This window comes from Schistocerca nitens, chromosome 1 (genome assembly GCF_023898315.1).
Source record: "Schistocerca nitens isolate TAMUIC-IGC-003100 chromosome 1, iqSchNite1.1, whole genome shotgun sequence".
NCBI classification, from domain to species: domain Eukaryota; kingdom Metazoa; phylum Arthropoda; class Insecta; order Orthoptera; family Acrididae; genus Schistocerca; species Schistocerca nitens.
This window is the reverse complement of record NC_064614.1, coordinates 1233576879-1233596574: the sequence shown is the minus strand read 5'-3', so window position 1 is coordinate 1233596574 and position 19696 is coordinate 1233576879. Positions and strand designations below refer to the sequence as shown.

The 19696-nt window shown below is 41.6% G+C and overlaps 1 long non-coding RNA gene and 1 other non-coding gene across 2 annotated transcripts in view; both read left to right on the top strand.

Moving 5' to 3' along the window:
• LOC126201538 (uncharacterized) overlaps positions 1-10397 on the top strand; it is a 227401-nt gene extending 217004 nt beyond the window's left edge. The window contains exon 3 of the long non-coding RNA XR_007540187.1: positions 10357-10397. This is a non-coding gene — a long non-coding RNA (uncharacterized LOC126201538). The remainder of the gene's footprint in view (positions 1-10356) is intronic.
• A 3519-nt stretch (positions 10398-13916) lies between these two features.
• On the top strand, positions 13917-14031 carry Trnal-caa (transfer RNA leucine (anticodon CAA)). The gene is made up of 2 exons: positions 13917-13954; positions 13986-14031. It is a non-coding gene; the product is annotated as a tRNA-Leu (tRNA).
• The last annotated feature ends 5665 nt before the right edge of the window (positions 14032-19696 follow it).

Sequence of the window (19696 nt, the reverse complement as noted above, 5' to 3'; positions counted from 1 at the left end):
TACATTCAATGCAGGCGCAAAATTATCATGGTTTTACCAGGATTCGATTCCGCGGCCTCTCCACGCGCTTTACCACTTTTTTTCTACGCCACCAACACCTTTTAGAAAATTTGTACAAATGTGTAAGCGTAGTGTGCGAAGATGTTAGGCAGTCAGTGCTATTTTCTCCTATGAAAATCAAATTAGTGTGGCCCCTGGAAGTTGGTTGACAGGCATCTGGGCAAATCTGTTCACTGATTTCGTCTGACGCGAATCACACAAACATCTGTCAGCAAAACTGTTAAAAATTTCGTGTTGCTCAAAGGTCTGGTACAAGTCTTTCAATTGGGCGTCATTTTGGCAACTTGCGTGTCCCTAACCTACCCCGTTATCAGACCACAGGAAAGGGACCCACAGCTTAACGTGGAATCCGAACCACGTGTTGGTAATGGCGAATCTTCACGTCACTGGGAATGAAAGCTACGTTCAATGCAGAAGGCAAAATTACCATGGCTTCACCAGGACTCGATTCCGCGGTCTCTCCACGTGCCTTACCACTTTTTTTTACGCCACCAATACCTTTTAGAAAATTTGTAGAAATGTATAAGCGTATTGTGCGAAGACGTTAGGTAGGCAGTGCTATTTTCTCCCGCGAAGGCAAACAATTCAATAAGAATAAAAATCATAAATATGGAGCCAGCTTTATAGGTCCTGCTACTTGAAGACAGTTTCACAAAAGACACCACGTAGCTGGGAAGACATTAGTTCTACAATTCTCGGACATTACTTACGGGCAACGGTAGACTCTAATAATAAACAGTCATTGATAAACCTACTTGTTTTCTTCACGGGTAGGCCAAGTAGGAACTACGTGCCACTTTCGACTTCTTATTTTTTTTCCTTCCAGTACAATTTCATCTGTTCACTATGTTTTTTCTTGAAATCCATCCATACTTTCGCCCTAAACACTTCTCTATCAGTTGTTTTTTCACATTTCATGTTTTTCCTGACAAGTCCTTTCTTACTTCGTGGAACCAACTTGTTGATGCTTCTCATCCAAAAGTATTTCAAGCTCATTTTGGTTAATTTACTGTTTTGTGCTCGATATAAATCCCCAGAAAACAACGGTTTTCTTTTTATCATTACTTCTGATATGTTTCCTATGTTACCATAAATTTTATCGTTGCTTCGTAATTTCCCATCTTCCATAGTTTTTCGTTGTTCTGATATTTTCCCAATGTTTCGCCTTTCTAGCAATTCTAATTTATTTCTAATTTATTTATATTATAGTTTAATATTAGGCAGTCCCTTGCTTATAGGCATTCTGGTTTCAATACTGTATTGTAGTTCCTTATTTTTGCATTATTGTTATTCCATTATTACTATTATTATTACTATTATTATTTTAGAAACAAAGTGCATCGCGTCTTAATGGGAAAAAAATAATTTCTTTGAAAAAGGAAAAGATGTTTTTCTCCTTCAACATTTTGATATACAATTTCCAAACGCATATTTCCTTTCCACACTTGAGAACACAAATTCTTTCATAATTTTCATGAGATATTTTTCAAGCCCCGTCTTCATGAACATAAAGGAGGAGAGCTTGGTGCATATCGACCGAATCATTATTGATTTGAGTCAAAGACGATCGTCTTTCGTCTCTAATTGAGCTCTGTGCATTCAGTACTTCGGTCACCGTTTTCTGAGCCCAATCATAGTTTTCCCTTAAATGTTTCAAAAATTTTGCCCATACATATTATCGGGTCGAGCATATTGGTATCACCCATTCAACTTTCGGATTTGGATTCATCTTGTCGACGTTAGCATCTGTGTACACGTTTTTATTTTTGTGGGTTCCAGAGTTATATTTCAGATGTCTTTCACAGTTTCCAAGACATAGCACAATGGATTGTAGATTGTTGAGACTTCCTGTAGTGAAAGTTCCAAATAATGATTACCGAGGGAATATAGCACCTCTTCGGTTTTCAACAAGGATTTCCTATACACCTTTATTCCGCGCACAAATAGCAGCTGCACCATCAAAATAATGAGTGCGTAGAAACACATTTTCTGGTGAGAGTCTTAGAAGGATGCATTTATTGGCAGCGTTCGTGTCCTTGATTCCGGCTGACTTTATATATCCATAAAAAAATATTTTACAGAGTTATTCAAAAAGAAGGAAGAAACATTTATTGCTTCCAGACTATAAAAGACAGATGCACAATTCCATCGTTCCTGGAAAGAGAAAAGTTCAAATTTTTATGCGTTCAATGTTGCATCCCAGGTCTCCAGGTCTCTCACCTTGTGACTTTTTATCTGTGGGGTTACGTAAAAGACCGCATTTTTATTCCCCCCCCCATGCCTGATGCTCTTGAAAGTCTGCGACGTCGCACTGTTGAAGCTGTGAATTCGATAATGAGAGACCAGCTGCTTCGTGTGTGGCAGGAAATGAGCCACTCGTTTGATATTTGTAGTGCTCACATCAAATGCATAAAAATATGAACTATTCTCTTTCCAGGGACGTTGGAATTGTGTTCCTGTCTTTTGTAGTTTGGAAGCAATAAATATTTGAAATCTGTTCCTTATTTATGAACAAATTTGTAATCTGTACTGTCACGATTGCGGTTGTTCAAATATGAACAGTACTAATTACTTTTAATTAAACGACAGGAACATCACGTCAACACTTTCCCGTTAAACGAAGAATTTGGTGGATTTTTTGCTTCTACTGAAGCCGATACCATCTCCAATTTACACTATCGGCATAGTGATTAGACTTCTTCTAGACGTTAAGGAATCGTTGACGCTACAGTCGGGTAGAGAGTGAGCTGTGTCGGTTGCTGCTAGATGTCGCGCCACCTATACAGCTGCCGTGCGCTCATCACGCCGCGTCAGCGCCAAATATGGCAGCCGGCGTGGAGTGGTGCCGCGAGAACTTTCTGCTGTCGCGGACAGATGGCGCGCAGTGCATCTGAAGCTTTATCGCAGCGCAAGCGCGTCACTTAATCTTCGGTTGCTGTCACGCAAAAGCCGGCATCCTACAGTTGAGTACAAAATATCTTGTGCTCACCGAAAAAAGTTATGAGTTGCCTCACAAGAAGACATACACATCTTTTTTTTTTATTGTCTAGGGCAATGGACAACGTAAGATCTTAGAAGATACGCACAGCACATACATCATAAGTTATGTGGACCAGAATTCCCTTCATAATGCCAACGAATATAAATCCCAAAAACATTGATCGTGCAAAAATCAACTACCGCTTTTCTCACTGGATATCCTGTAAAGTTATCAGTCAAGGCAGTCATGTCTTGATTTCGTTTCTGAGCCATTACCACACCAACGTTTATTGACTGGTCAGAATGTGCGGATATGACTTTGCTTCGTAATGTACTGCCTGTATTTCAATCTGATACATTTACCATTCCTATTTTATTCGTGCTACATGGTTAATGTTTTTCGTGTTTTCGGTACTGAACTTTATTGAATTTCGTGTGTGCTCATTTGTGCGGCGTCTGTTTGTTAGTGTGTCGAAATAGTGATGTTTGGTTGAGGTCAAACGTCCTGTTCTGTGATTTTCTGATAGAAGCAAACCGAGCAGCCGCTATGTAGATTCAAGTGTCTGCGAAGCTAAAATGTCATATTTGATGGTTTTCGTATTTCTATTTGCGTATTAATAATTTAAAAAAAAGCTGCTGTTTCAGTGATACACGGCGTTCCTAAAAAGCGTCACTTTTAGTATGGTTTGTCATGATAAAATTTTGGGAAATGCGATGTCAGTGCATTAGTACAATATGCAGTTCATTTACGTGTTTGTGGTCGTACAGCACTGAACATATAATATGGTGGTTACTGCACAAATGCCGTGCAGTGTCCCACATAAATCTCAATTTTAAAACTAGCTATACAGTTGCAGTGCAGTATGATTCCGATTTAACATTTTTCAGCCACCAAACGTATAAGCCAGTTTCCAATATCTGATTGTTTAAATATGACAATAATAATGGCTCATGCTATGTACTATTATCCAAGACAGAGGAACAGACTTCAGGCATGTAAAAAAATTCGTATGCAAGCAAAAAGTTAATATTCATTGCAATCACTACAGTCCGAGATTAAGTACGCATTAAATTATTGATTGTTCAGTGCACAGTTGGCCGCGCTGGCCGAGCGGTTCTAGCGCGCTTCAGTCCGGAACCACGCGGCTACCGCGGTCTCAGGTTGGAATCCTGCCTCGGGCAGGGATGTGTGTGATGTCCTTAGTTTAGATAGGTTTAATTAGTTCTAAGTTTAGGGGACTGATGACCTCTGATGTTAAGTCCCATAATGCTTAGAGCCATTTGAACCATTTTTGAACCCCAGATGTTTAGTCCCATAGTGCTCAGAGCCATTTGAACCATTTTCAGGGTACAAATGGAGCAAGCCTGACTGAACTGCAACAGTCGCCGACATATTACCACAGAGTCGTTGTGTCGTAGGAAATGCTGCTGTCACCTCGTTTCATCAGTAAGCGAATCTACACTCCCCTAGTCGTCTTGGTCATTCTCTGCTAGTGGCAAGAGAAATTCTATTGACGTTGTTCCGTAATGATGTCCTGCACACAATAACAGACGTACTCGTATTCAAAGCTAGCGCAAAATATTTCCTCTGCTATTGCGTGCCACAAGAGTCATTTTTAAGTGTGGCAATGTCTGACTGAAATTCCTCATGATTAGAGATCAGAAGGAACAAACTGTATTTGCTTGGAAGATATTTTTAATAACCAAGATCTCACTGAATACTATTTATTCCTGATGACCAGTTTCAACAGTTGAGATTGCCATTTTCTGGTCTGTGAAGTGATGCATTTACATAGAGTACACGTACAAGCATTATTTATATTTGCAATTACAAATGGGGAAAATAAAATTCTATCTTTTTCATACCTCCACAGAACTTGTTATATGTCCTGTTCCATTATAATTGTCACACGTGGCATGTTGATATTGTAGTGGAGAGTACATAACACTTTCAACACTGGTTTGTTTAAAAAAAATGGTTTGTCACAAAAAACACCGTGTGTAACTAGGGACTTCCACACACGTAACGTTCCACTGTTGCTTGTTAGATTTTGAGCTGCATAACAGTGCACATTTGTGCACATGTTCACGTTTACATGACATGGATCCACATTCTTGGAAGTACATAATTCAACGGACTGACCGTAATGCAAAGCTAAGACATGTAAATAACTGCAGCCACTATATGGCTTTTACATAATCAGATTGTATATTTGTTTCCATTTTATTTAAAATTACAAACTTCTTTGAGAGCAGTACTTTAACGCTTGAAAACTACACTGATTTTTATGTGATAAGAGTTTATATACGTCTACAAACTTCTTATTTACAGTATGCGTTATAGAGAAGATTTTAGTATTTATTTTATTATATTAGAATCATATGAAAAGCACATTACGTATATTATACAGGGCTAACATTAACAAAATTGCAAGGACGAATTCCTGACAGAAAGTGGACCAGAAATGAAGGAAAAAAGGTACTATGAACATATGTTTGGAAATGCGTCGTTGCTACGGAAGATGACGCTGACGAATGAAAGTTTCTCTATGTGCTGTGTCTGTAACCTACAGATGACGATTATGCAGACTGACAATGCCAGTTCTGATAAAGGGTGCTTCGTCAGTAAAGAAGACTGATGACAGAAATCTCATAACTGTGATGGTCTGGTGCAAAATACATCTACAAAATCCGCAGCTGATAATCCTTTCACTCGTTGCAGTTGATAAGGATAGTAGCGGTTGTCACGCAGGATACACATAATCGTACTTTGGCTTAAACGACGTTGGAGGGCCACTTGCCTGGAGCTTGCTGTAGGGTTCGCCTCAGCATCTTGTAGAACCTGTTCTTCCAAATCTGCCGTACGCCCATCCCGCCGTCTCCTCCACGTTCGTCTGTCTGTAAGGACACGTGATGACACATTAAACGCCCAAACAGAGCTTGAAATGTTGTATGATGTAGATGGTGTCTCGACCTCTCGACCGTCTGCATCTCCTTGGCCATATACAAACACCAACTCGGCTTGTTCCCGACATGAACACCGGACCATTTTGCTGCTTACAGTGCGCTGCGTCAACCACACCGTCTGCAAGACACACGGAACACGCAGCACGTGGTCAAAGGAACTGTCATTCGTCAGCGCCATCTGCCGTGGCAACGAGGCATTACCGGACACATGTTCGTAGGAACTTTAGTCCTCCATGTCCAGTCAGGAGTCCGCCCCTGCAGTGTGTCGGATTTATCAATGTTCACCCTCTATATAATAAATAAACTTTACATATGGCAGTTTACAATTGAATAATATACGTATTTTGCGCAATTCCACGAGCAGCCAACACGAAGCTTGTCAAGTATTGCCTCTGGCCAACAAATTTCGAGTGCACGCCTCGAGTCCAAAAAAATTTATCCACTGTTTAAAAATCCATAACTGGCAAACTAATTGACGGAGTTGTCTCATCTTTGGTAGTGTAATAGTCTGTAGTTCCGGCAATCGCCACACAAGCGTTGTATTGCGTTGTTTTGTTTTGTCAAATGACAATCGCCTGATAATCAGTGTTTTGTTTTTAGTTGCAACTAGTTACTCGAGTAAACATGGCTGGCGCAAGGCTTACATTCGATGAAAGGAAGTCAGCTTTGAAGTGGTATTTTAAGTACCAAAACATTAATGAGGTTCAACGGCAATGACGAAATGAGTATCAAACAGAGCCACAGAGCCACTGACGCATTCGAGACAAATTTGAAGCCGAAGGCTGTATTAAACATGTACACAAACAATGACCTGGACGACCTGTAACAGTAACAAGTCCAGTTAACTCCCGTCGTGTATTACAACAATTCACTCGCTCACCACATAAGTCTGTGACACAGTGTGCCCGTGAAACTGGAGTGAGTGGCTGAAGTCTTCGGCGAATTTTGAAGACAGCAAAGTGGAAGTGCTACAACCCACGATTTGCTACACTTAATGAACGAGGACGACCCAGATCTTAGAAAGGAGTACTGCGAGTGGTTTACTAACATGGTGCGCAACGATAAAGAGTTTGCAGTGTGGTCTGATGAGGCACAGTTCAAACTCAATGAAACAGTAAATCGCCACAATTGCATCTACTGGGCCGCCGAAAATCCGAACGTCCATCTAGACAAAGCCGTGAATTTGTCAGGAGTAAATGTGTGGTGTGAGTTCTCTTACCGAGGCTTGATTGGGTCATTCTTCTTTGACGACACAGTTACATGAGGTGTCCATTCAGAAGCTTCAGACATCCATTTTACATGCCATCCGAGACTTGCATGGAGACGGAAAAGTTTACTTTCAACAAGATGGTGCCCCAGCCCACTACCAAAATCGTGTTAGGGCGTATCTCCACGAAAACCTACCAGGAAGATGGATAGGCCGTAGAGGTTCTGTGCAGTATCCACCACGTCCTAACTCCTCTGGACTTTTACCTGTGGGGAACAGGAGGAGAGGAGGAGATTAGTGTTTAACGTCCCGTCGACAACGAAGTCATTAGAGACGGAGCGCAAGCTCGGGTGAGGGAAGGATGGGGAAGGAAATCGGCCGTGCCCTTTCAAAGGAACCATCCCGGCATTTGCCTGAAGCGATTTAGGGAAATCACGGAAAACCTAAATCAGGATGGCCGGAGACGGGATTGAACCGTCGTCCTCCCGAATGCGAGTCTAGTGTGCTAACCACTGCGCCACCTCGCTCGGTTGTGGGGAACACTAAAGGACGTTGTTTATCGACAAAAGCCACGCACATTGGATGAACTTCGAGAATACATCGTACATTCATGTGCAAATATCTAACTGAACAAGTTGCAGTCAGTAGTTCGTGCTGCAGTTCGGCGGCATCGTTTGTGTGTGGATGCTAATGGTGACCATTTCCAGCACCTACAGTGATATGTTTAAGTTGGACTTTAAGCTCCACTTTCACCAAAAATGAGACAACTCCGTTAATTAGTTTAAAGAGTGGATACATTTTTTTGGACCCCTCTCTATATGTGAACTCTTGCTGAATGTGCATTTAAACGTCTGTCAGTTACCACTCAGAAATAGTATTCTGTTATTTGTAGAACATATAAACATATAAGTACTGTCAAAGACGTTGTAACTTGTTATTTGTGGTACATGCTCTCACAAGCAGACTGCCCTCTATTAACATTTCTCCTGACGTTGCATTAAAGAGATTTATCCGAAACTTGGCACATGTGAAAACGTAAATTTATATGAAACATAGACAAAATATTCCTGTTTCAGGCCAATTGAGTCAGAAATTTTTGCAATTGGTGTCGAGTAAAACTCTACTGCGAATGATCGCGAGCATAGTGAATCTAGAGAAGGCGGTTCTGCCGGGACACTTTCATTCTGAGTGGAGAGCTGCTTATGTGGAAAGCAGCTGCGGCAGGGACTGGTACGGCACATTTGTGTCGCATACGGCAGTCGCAGAAGCTGGCACCACCAAAAGCGGGAATGAGTCCCAGGCGCAGCGATGTATAAAACATGAGGCGAGGCAGCCGCCGGTACTCTTGCTCCCGTGCTGGCCTTCCCATTAGGGGCCATGCGAGGAAAGTGGTCCCATGTCCCGCGTCCTGCTACTGATACCGATGCCGGGGACTCGGCCGCTACTGTCAGGGTCCCCCAACAAGCTGCGCATATACGTAAACGATGTGACAGAATGAGTGGGCAACAATCTGCGGGTGTTAGTAGTGTTGTAAAGTGGCTATAATTTGCACCTGACAAGCACTCATCCACATACTTTGCCGTGAACTACAATCACAATTAGGTATCATTTGATTGGTTGTACATCGTATATATGAATATTTAAAGGAGACTGACATTGTCACGTACGCCTTGTAAATAATTATTAACGCTTATTGCATGAAAGGTGACGGAGTATCTTTATTAACAGAAGGGCATATTGAATGCTTATATTAATAGGGGTCGGAACGCCAGTTGAAAAGAAACGGCAGGCAGAACTCAAGCTCTGGGTGGAAGGCCAGAACAGTTGTTGGTCCTGCTTAAAAACAGGAAGTAGCTAAACGGACGTCGTGTAACCTGAGCTCTGGAGCACAATAGGGTGACGGCCGGCGGCTATTGTAGCAGTACCAGTAGGATAGCCGGGAACACTGCAAATCTTGGACGCAGGTGAGAGGAACGAAGAAGCGGCACCTTGGAAACCACGCAGGCTGGGTTATTTCCAAGGATTTTTACTCAGAAGCGTACCATTGTACGAGTATAGGTTTTTCCTCGCAAACTTTCTGCGCTGGATGACAAAAGACTTAAATATGGTTGGTCGGCGTTCGGTAGAATCTGTAGAGAGGGAGAATATTCCGTAGTTTCGGGAATATGATTCGTTTTCGGAATTACGAGGGTTTGCAGCCGAACCTTGCTGGGAGGCCAGCGGTGGAGAGACGAGGTTTTCTGTTGTGAGTGCCCGTGTGTGACGGTCGCTCGGTATCAGCTTTGTTGGTACAGACGGACTTGCTGTCTTTAGTCTCAGGAGAGTTTATACTTAGAACAGTTAGGCACTGTACTTGAGGTGGACTGACAAGACAGCCAGTCAACAGTGACGGGTAACCGAAAGGCACACGCTTAAACTAACGCAGGCTAGAGAGGTCTGAAACAGGATACGTAATGAATGCTATAAAGAAAAGTACGTAGCTTCTGGAATACTTAACTTTAATCCATCATTGTTGTACATCGCTCTTGACGATACAAGTGAGACTCTGTAGATAAATGCAATGTAAGCCAATGGCGCCTTGCTAGGTCGTAGCCATGGACTTAGCTGAAGGCTATTCTATCTGCTCTGCAAATGAGCGAGGCTTCGTCAGTGTGCATCGCTAGCTAAGTCGTCCGTACAACTGGGGCGAGTGCTAGTCCGTCTCTCGAGACCTGCCGTGTGGTGGCGCTCGGTCTGCGATCACTGACAGTGGCGACACGCGGGTCCGACATGTACTAATGGGCCGCGGCCGATTTAAAGCTACCACCTAGCAAGTGTGGTGTCTGGCTGTGACACCACAGTACTGTTGCGAACCTATACGATTCTGGACTTCACCTCCGGGTTGGAAGTCGTCGTTGAGTACGCAGCGTTCAGTAATTGAGAGCACATCTTCTGCCTATACTTACGTTGAGACGTTATCTGAACTCCATCCTTGTGGCTGGGAGTTGGCGTTTCTCGTCTGTAGAACACAGAGAGGAGAAGACATTATTAGAGTATATTAGAGGACCGCCTTCTGTCGTCCTAGTGTTTGAAAGAGCAATCTCGTAGCGCCGATCTGCGAACTGTCTTAGCACCTATTACAGGTATCTTTTTATTTGTTTCAGGCTGAGGTCGCAGCAGGCGTCCAACAAAATTCCGAGAAGGTGAGTTAGCCAATTACATTCTTCATAGGTCATTTACTTGAGTTCTATCGAAATAAGGTAGACCGCTTTAGGTTACAGGCTATGTACAGCCTCCACCCTTTATTTGCTTCTGTGCATGGGCGCGCACGAGCGTGTATGTGAGTGTTATGCCTTCGCACGATACTAAAGAGCACAACGGGTCAAATTTAATTAAAACGAACTTACTACGCTTTTTTATCACTCATGTTACAAGCGAAACACAAAGTAACAAGAAATGTAGCACGGTTGTTTATATACTACAAATACTACCACTATTTCCTTTAATATTTGTCTATACAGCTGAAGGACTAGTACAAAAGAAATTATTTCAGATTTCATTCAATGTTCTCTGCTACCAGTCAGACATTATCTGTTACTGGACAAATTATCAAAGTTTTTTGTTGCTGCGTATCCGATATCTCTCTTTAGGCACAACTCTACTAATAACTACCGAAAATCTTTGTTTTCTTCTAGAGTTGTAGTCAGTACCAGTTCGAGATTATTTTTCCACACAAGCGACTTACCGTTTGGCGCCACTCCCGCCCCTCCCCTTTCATCGCCCTTTTCCTTCATACACTTCAATGCATGTTCATTTCCGTTGTTAACTGTGGTACGTCCTGTATAGAAATCTCACAGACTCTTTGGCTGTAAACCAGCCCTGGGTGTCGTCATGACAATTACTACTCTTCTCAAACTGCGATGGATTGTTTATAATGAATTTAATTAACAAATGTACAGTATGTATATGTTGATCGTGCACACTGAGAATAAGTATTATCGATATTTTGAAACTGAGTTTTTACCAGACATGTTTCACCCAATCGCATGAGGCATTTTCAGTGATCTACAGATATGTAGGTGTGAGGCCAGCAATGTTTGGAGAAAAAACTTAAAAAAATTCGGATACAGTCTCAATAAATGTCTAGTATAATAATATAACGAACATGTTTGGAGTAGCAACTGGGAAGAAATGACAGCATTAATTTCTCTTTACTTGTGTTCTACCTCTACCACTTACGTAGACGCCCTGTCAATACTGTCAACAGATGAAAATCTCCTCTCCTGCCTCATTTACTTTGTATGACAATATCTTTCCAACGTCCAATATCCAGATAAAACATTTCTGCTAGCAATGCATATTCATTTTTTAACTTCTTTGTTATTACTATACAGCGTTATTATATGCATGCACTGACACACACACTCAAATATACAGGATGTTTATAAATTAGTTATATAAAAGTAACCTTTGATTGTGAAAAAGACAAATAACTTACATATATCTTTGATGCAGCCCTCAGTGCAGTATATCTTTAATTTTTTTACAAATGCTCAATACGTGATATGACAAATTTCCTACCTATAATCAGTTTCCTGCCAAATCCTGTGAAGCAAATCTTGATATATGGTGGCAACCGCTTCTGTTAACTGGAAACGGAGGAACAAACTCTCAGTCTTTAATATAACCCCATACACAGAAGCCCATTCTAATTAAATCAGATGATAGTCATATGTAATACACAGCTAGATTCGGTGAAACAATTGTACCAATTAATAACAGATTGTCTTTGAGGTGATGGTTTGGAACATAATAATGCCAGAGCTGGTAGTGGGTATAGACTATGGAGAGTCCCAAATCGGAACAAATGGGAAGAGATCACCATTTTTTGCATTTATCTTACAACAATATGAAATCCCCATAGAACCTTAAGCCGTGGGAAGTTGTAGTATCTAGTTCTTTATTGACAACAACAACAACACTCAATTATTGCAATGACAGTTAACCGAGCACCGGAATTACACGATAATGAGAGAACGTTAACTGAAGAATACAATTCCATGTGAGTCCGATCCAATCATGTTTATTATATTATTGTATTACACGTCTTTTGCAACTATGTCGTCCTATAATGATACGTAATTGCCCATGTCTGTAAGCTGAGCCTTCACCTAGCACTGCTGATGCACAAGACAGCGAGGTTGTCTTTTATTGTGTCGTTTAGCCCACGAAAGAGTTCAAATCATTAATTTGTTTCGCCAGATTAAAGGAAGAAGCTTTTCTAGTTTTATATTGTCTGTGTCTAGTATGGCCACTCTGAATTTATGGAAATTGGTGGTTAAAATAATGGATATTATTTTCTGTGCGTGAAGAATCTGAAAATTCACATTTCTGCAGTAAATAAATACATTCAAGATGCCTGGGATGAAACGCGTCGGGCGGGACTGACATGAAATGTTCACATGTTTCAATGGATAATCGCACGTCTGATTTATTTTTTTGCTGAGGGCCGATCGTATATTAAATAACCACTTAATGAAGTCAATAAGCTATGTATTTACAAATGTCACTGCTTGTTATTCTTACTCGTGTAGCGCTGTTTACACAAGAAAATGTCCATGTAAATTTCCGTTCACATGTCTCATAAAGTCAAAAAACTCGGGGTCATTCGTTTAAAATGAACCACTGACCACCTAGGCTCACACACATTCCTCATAGATAATTAAACTTCGATGCCGTAGGGCCTAGACTACAAAATTCTAGAGCAGTGAACAAATATCGACAAGCACTACTGCAACGTCCTCTGAAAACTGGCTGTTCTTCGACTGGTCACATACCATCTGACCTGTTCGATGCATTCCACCACACAAAAGAACCGATATCTCTGCCAGCACAGCTTCGTAACCTCATTCTTATAACTTATAACTTTATACATTTTCGCTTCACTGAATTTATCTCTTGATTTTCTTTCTGGGCATAGCACTTCATTACAAAAAAAGATATGCCTGTACAAAACTTTGCACAAACATAATTTATATGTCTCAGGTAACATAAACAACATTACTAGTAAGATAAGTATTTTAAAATATAAGTAAGCACGAAAGGAAAATGCCGACTCAAGTTGCCCAAAATATTAACTTCGAATATACCACTGACGACACTGAAACATAGTTTTCGGCAGGCTGCAGTATGCAGAGAACAAAGGTCTCGCTGGATAGTGAACACTTCTGACTTTGTTACTTAAAAGATGCTGATGCACGTTCGTTAAATGTAATCTTCCGCGTTTTACCGGCATTCAAATGCGAATGTAAAGAAGATTGTAATCGTAATGCGCATATCCTTTTTATATTCTGCAGTAGCACTTTTCACTAAAGCGGAAAGGGGCGGGATTGCTAAATACGAGGGCCAATATAGCCACCAGAGCGTAATTTCACATGCTTCGCCATGTTCGACGTGATAAACCATTGCCACGGTTATTAATTTCTCGAATGGTCGTCAATAATGCGTTCAGTCGTCTAGAATGGTCGTTGTTCTACACTCGTATTTCATTAATTAGCGGGTCGCCATATGCCGGACATTATTTTCACCTTTTTGTTAAGACGTTCTATAGCTCCGCAACACAGAGAAAATTCTCCAGAACGACTAGAATGTAACATTTAAATCGATGTATATTTACATGCGCCAGTGACGCTTAGTACCATTAGGGAAGAGTTACATGTATATTGTCAGGATGGCCGAGCGGTCTAAGGCGCCAGACTCAAGGTTAACCTTGCCCGCTCAGCGGGTGTGAGCATTCTGGTCCTCGTCTGAGGGCGTGGGTTCGAATCCCACTTCTGACAAATATTTTAACATCTTTGCAGGGAGAACTCGTGTCGATTGAAATACTAAGGACACGTCTGAAGAACTGTATATTAACCACAAGTTGCATGTTCGCAGTGTTTCACATGTGCGCAAACAGGAAATACTGTTAAACGTTCACATACTATGAATCACAGACAAAATGTTTACAAGTAAAGTAGTATTTATTCCTGCAATCTCAGTGCTTTGATTTCCTAATTTCTGAGAGCATTCCTAAAAGGTTAATCGTCACAGGATCGGCAAAAGCAATATATGACAAAATGTCATATGACCATCAAAGCGAGCAGATACGGCAAATGCTGCACTTACGACACCAAAATTAGCCTTCACATGAATATCGACTACGAACAAACAAACTTTATTGTTTTGTAAATAATGATAGTAAGAAACTGATTTAACTTCATAATGCGACAGGTTTAATCACTAGAAAGATCAACAAACAAATGAAGATCCCTCGTGACTATTAACGTTTCTTAGTTCGCTGATGAGCATTGTGCTTTTAAACACAGTGACCGTTATAAACTAATGTTTAGCATATCGCCACACGTAGTGTTGCTTGTTTCGTTCTGCCAATGAGAACATCTTCAGAAATTCACTGCCTATCAGGGCCATCTTTAATTGGAGGCCCTGGGCACATTATGATAATGGGACCCCTATGGCCTTGTCAGAGCACTATTCTGTTAGAACAGACAAAGAAAGTGGATTGGCGAGGTTCTAGACATATTTTTATTTCTATACAGTCACATTAAATGAATATATAACATAATATAATCCACAAAAGTAACTCTTTTAGCATTCACAGATTAGAGCTTAAAAATCTACCCCTCTAGGTTCGAGATACGCAAAATCCAAATCCACATTTTTGAGCTTATCACATTCTATGGACATCAGCGATAAACTAGTTCATCTCTCTTGAAACACTGTAATTCTTAATTCAATTTTGTTCTTTTCAATTTGGAGAAGGTGCGTTCCGCACTGCAGTTGATTACCATCATGAATAAAAAGATTCTCAATGCGATTTCTACATGTGGAAATGTGTTGTCTTCAATTTTGTTTTCTTTCAAAAGATAATATATTTCCAATGTATTATTAGTTCCCCCATTTTTACTATGAACAATTTTTAAGTATTCTGTTAATTGCAGGCAATCCGTTGCCAACTCTTGCTCGTTAACGTCTTCATAATAAATTACAGCAAATTCATTGCAACTTTGTCTCATCTCTTCGGAAATCAGAGTTTTGAATCGAAAAATAAACCAAAACGTGAACTAATGTTCTCATACAAACTTAATCGCCGTTTTAGATGAACACTCAGGGTACCAAATACTAGAAGAAAGGTTTCTACTTTGAATGTCTCTTTTCCATCCAGCTGGACTGACGGTGCAGAGCCATCAGAAAAACGCTGACGTGAACTTCTACGATTTGTTCTTTGAAATGGGTCCTTGTAATCTGATTCCGGGTTTCTTTCTTTGGAGGGCGATTCGAAGTCATCGAATTTATTCCTGAGGTTAATGATAAAAACATCAAGTGACGCGAACAAATTAGTTGCAACGTGCAATGTTAGTGTTTCTTTCTGAAAATAATTACTTGTTTTGTCTATTATTTCCAATATAGAGCTCCAAATTTCCGTTAGTATAATAAATTTTAGCTTTCCCATTTTTCTGGAGAGACCAAGGGCTTCGTTTCTAGTTTATCTTGCGTGTTCTGTATCTTCTGCGATGGATATCAAAGTTTCTATAATTTATGAGCTTCATGCAAGACGCTTACTGCATCAGCTCGGGCTGACCATCTGATTTGTGAAAGACTTTTAACAACTTTTTTTGAACCTAAATGTTCAGTCAATACACTCCATCGGCGAGTAGAGCTCGACAAAAAGTTGCACATTTTCTGAACCATTTCAAAAAAGTCTTTTGTCTCTGATACACGCCCAGCAGCTTGGATACCTATAATTTTAGTAAATGTCCCGCGCGTGGTACAAAGGTGGCAAACTCACATCCCTTGATCCTTGCTTGCAGACCAGTATACTTCCCCGGCTTTTTGAAGCGTTGTTGTAGCTTTGACCTCTGCAATCTTTTATGGGAATATCATGATTCTCAAAAAAATTCAAGAGGCTTTGCACTAAATACTCAGATTTATCGTATTTAATATGAATATACTAAGCAGATTCAGAAGGATGTGGGTTGCGGTGGGTACTGGGAGATGAAGAAGCTTGCACAGGGTAGAGTAGCGTGGAGAGCTGCATCAAACCAGTCTCAGAACTGAAGACAACAACAACATCGTCTTTAATAGGTATAAATTTTAGGAACCTTTCGACAGGAAGACGGTCTTTTACGTATCGAATTATAAAAGTTAGCTGGTCAAATGAGAATAATTGGGCGTACTGTCAAAGCTAATGGAAAAATATTTTGCTTATTTAACTTCATTTATAATTTTTTGGACTTGTTTTCCCATTACATCAATAAACTTATTACAGATATTCGCTGATAAATGAGAAATGTTACCTTTTCCAGGATTTCCAAATTTTTGTAAGTGATCTGCAAGAAATGGATCGAATCCGCTCAATAATTCCACACATCCGAAATAAATTCTATTGTTAGGAGATCCTAGGATTTCATTGCCACCGCTAAATGGAAGCCCTCTCGATGCCAAAAATTTTAAGTACATTCTCCAGTAATCCACTTCTTTTTGATGTTGAGATGGTAAGTATGTATCTGTTCTATCAACCTCTTTACTTCGTGCCAGATAAATCATCATAGATTGCCTGTGTGCTGGGCTATTTTCATGTGTTAAAATTATATGATTAATGTGCTTCCAATCATTACATCCAGTCTGAGAGCATAGTTTAACACTAGGTCAGCTGTCTTGGTGAATGTTTTTGGGAGACGTGTAACGATTTGTTTCTCGTAGTTCTTCATTGTCTTCGCTTTCGACAACAGTGTTAACACACGCTTATTTACCAGTAGAAGATGAAGGACTTAACCACTGCCGGCCGAAGTGGCCGTGCGGTTAAAGGCGCTGCAGTCTGGAACCGCAAGACCGCTACGGTCGCAGGTTCGAATCCTGCGTCGGGCATGGATGTTTGTGATGTCCTTAGGTTAGTTAGGTTTCACTAGTTCTAAGTTCTAGGGGACTAATGACCTCAGCAGTTGAGTCCCATAGTGCTCAGAGCCATTTGAACCATTTTTGAACTTAACCACGCACTGGTTACAGCCATTGATTTCAGTTTTTCATATTTTATTGCAAAGAGTTACAGTCGGCAGTAACGACAAACGTACAAATTCGTATGTTTTGTTGCGTTCGGCCACACTGTTGCCTGTATTTTGACCAAAGCTGTTGTGTTCACCGCTGTAGCGAGATTCAGAGCCATAACATCTAAAGAAAAGTAGCCGTAAAATATTTAAGTTTTGTGCGGAACAGCCCGAAATTGCTTTGTCTGAAACAACCCGGACACACCATCGTGATAGTTTCTCATCCCATCGTTATTACTTGGGCTATACATTGTCACAGCCTACAATACAGAGAATAATAATAAGAAATACAATAAAAATATAATTTTACATACTTGCAAACAAAACTCGACTATACATAAGTTCGTGCACCGACATACTCACTGCGAACAGATGACTTGTTGCCACTCAGCAGGCACTTTTGTTTTGATTCAAAATCGCGTGAGTCTTTGTACCATGCAGTCCGCTGTGCGATGCTACCCGAACCTCCTGTGTTTCAAGTGTGTTTGTGGCGTACAATGTCGCAAACGAGACAGTCAGTTATGTCGACTTACGAGCTACTGTGTAACGTTTGAGAAACGCTACAGAAAAACGCGGCAACTCGTGTAGCCATTGAGAGGCCAGTTTTAGGTAACTAATGATAGCAATAAGTTTACTTTCAATGGTGAAAATAAACTCTTTCTGCCTTGAGTTTGTTCGTAGAGGTTAGCTTTTTACCAGCTGTGAACAAGGCGATCGTGATTTTAGATATGCCGCAGATTGTTGACACGGTTTTCTCGGATACATTACACATCATGAGGTTGTGGTTACCTTAGGAGATACTTTAATTTCAGGGCTACAAAACGCGTCTCGTGCTGCAGTCCAGTCATTGGTCACTGAAAATCACCTGTCGACCATTGTTGTTGTTGTAGTTGTGGTCTTAAGTCCAGAGACTGGTTTGATGCAGCTCTCCATGCTACTCTATCCTGTGCAAGCTTCTTCATATCCCAGTACCTACCGCAACCTAAATCCTTCTGAATCTGCTTAGTGTACTCATCTCTTGGTTTCCCTCTACGATTTTTACCCTCCATGCTTTTCGTCCAATACTAAATTGGTGATCCCTTGATGCCTCAGAACATGTCCTACCAACCGATCCCTTCTTCTAGTCAAGTTGTGCCACAAACTCCTTTTCTCCCCAATTCTATTCAATACCTCCTCATTAGTTATGTGATCTACCCATCTAATCTTCAGCATTCTTCTGTAGCACCACATTTCGAAAGCTTCTTTTCTCTTCTTGTCCAAGCTATTTGTCGTCCATGTTTCATTTCCATACATGGCTACACTCCATACAAATACACTCCTGGAAATTGAAATAAGAACACCGTGAATTCATTGTCCCAGGAAGGGGAAACTTTATTGACACATTCCTGGGGTCAGATACATCACATGATCACACTGACAGAACCACGGGCACATAGACACAGGCAACAGAGCATGCACAATGTCGGCACTAGTACAGTGTATATCCACCTTTCGCAGCAATGCAGGCTGCTATTCTCCCATGGAGACGATCGTAGAGATGCTGGATGTAGTCCTGTGGAACGGCTTGCCATGCCATTTCCACCTGGCGCCTCAGTTGGACCAGCGTTCGTGCTGGACGTGCAGACCGCGTGAGACGACGCTTCATCCAGTCCCAAACATGCTCAATGGGGGACAGATCGGAGATCTTGCTGGCCAGGGTAGTTGACTTACACCTTATAGAGCACGTTGGGTGGCACGGGATACATGCGGACGTGCATTGTCCTGTTGGAACAGCAAGTTCCCTTGCCGGTCTAGGAATGGTAGAACGATGGGTTCGATGACGGTTTGGATGTACCGTGCACTATTCAGTGTCCCCTCGACGATCACCAGTGGTGGCCGGCCAGTGTAGGAGATCGCTCCCCACACCATGATGCCGGGTGTTGGCCCTGTGTGCCTCGGTCGTATGCAGTCCTGATTGTGGCGCTCACCTGCACGGTGCCAAACACGCATACGACCATCATTGGCATCAAGGCAGAAGCGACTCTCATCGCTGAAGACGACACGTCTCCATTCGTCCCTCCATTCACGCCTGTCGCGACACCACTGGAGGCGGGCTGCACGATGTTGGGGCGTGAGCGGAAGACGGCCTAACGGTGTGCGGGACCGTAGCCCAGCTTCATGGAGACGGTTGCGAATGGTCCTCGCCGATACCCCAGGAGCAACAGTGTCCCTAATTTGCTGGGGAGTGGCGGTGCGGTCCCCTACGGCACTGCGTAGGATCCTACGGTCTTGGCGTGCATCCGTGCGTCGCTGCGGTTCGGTCCCAGGTCGACGGGCACGTGCACCTTCCGCCGACCACTGGCGACAACATCGATGTACTGTGGAGACCTCACGCCCCACGTGTAGAGCAATTCGGCGGTAC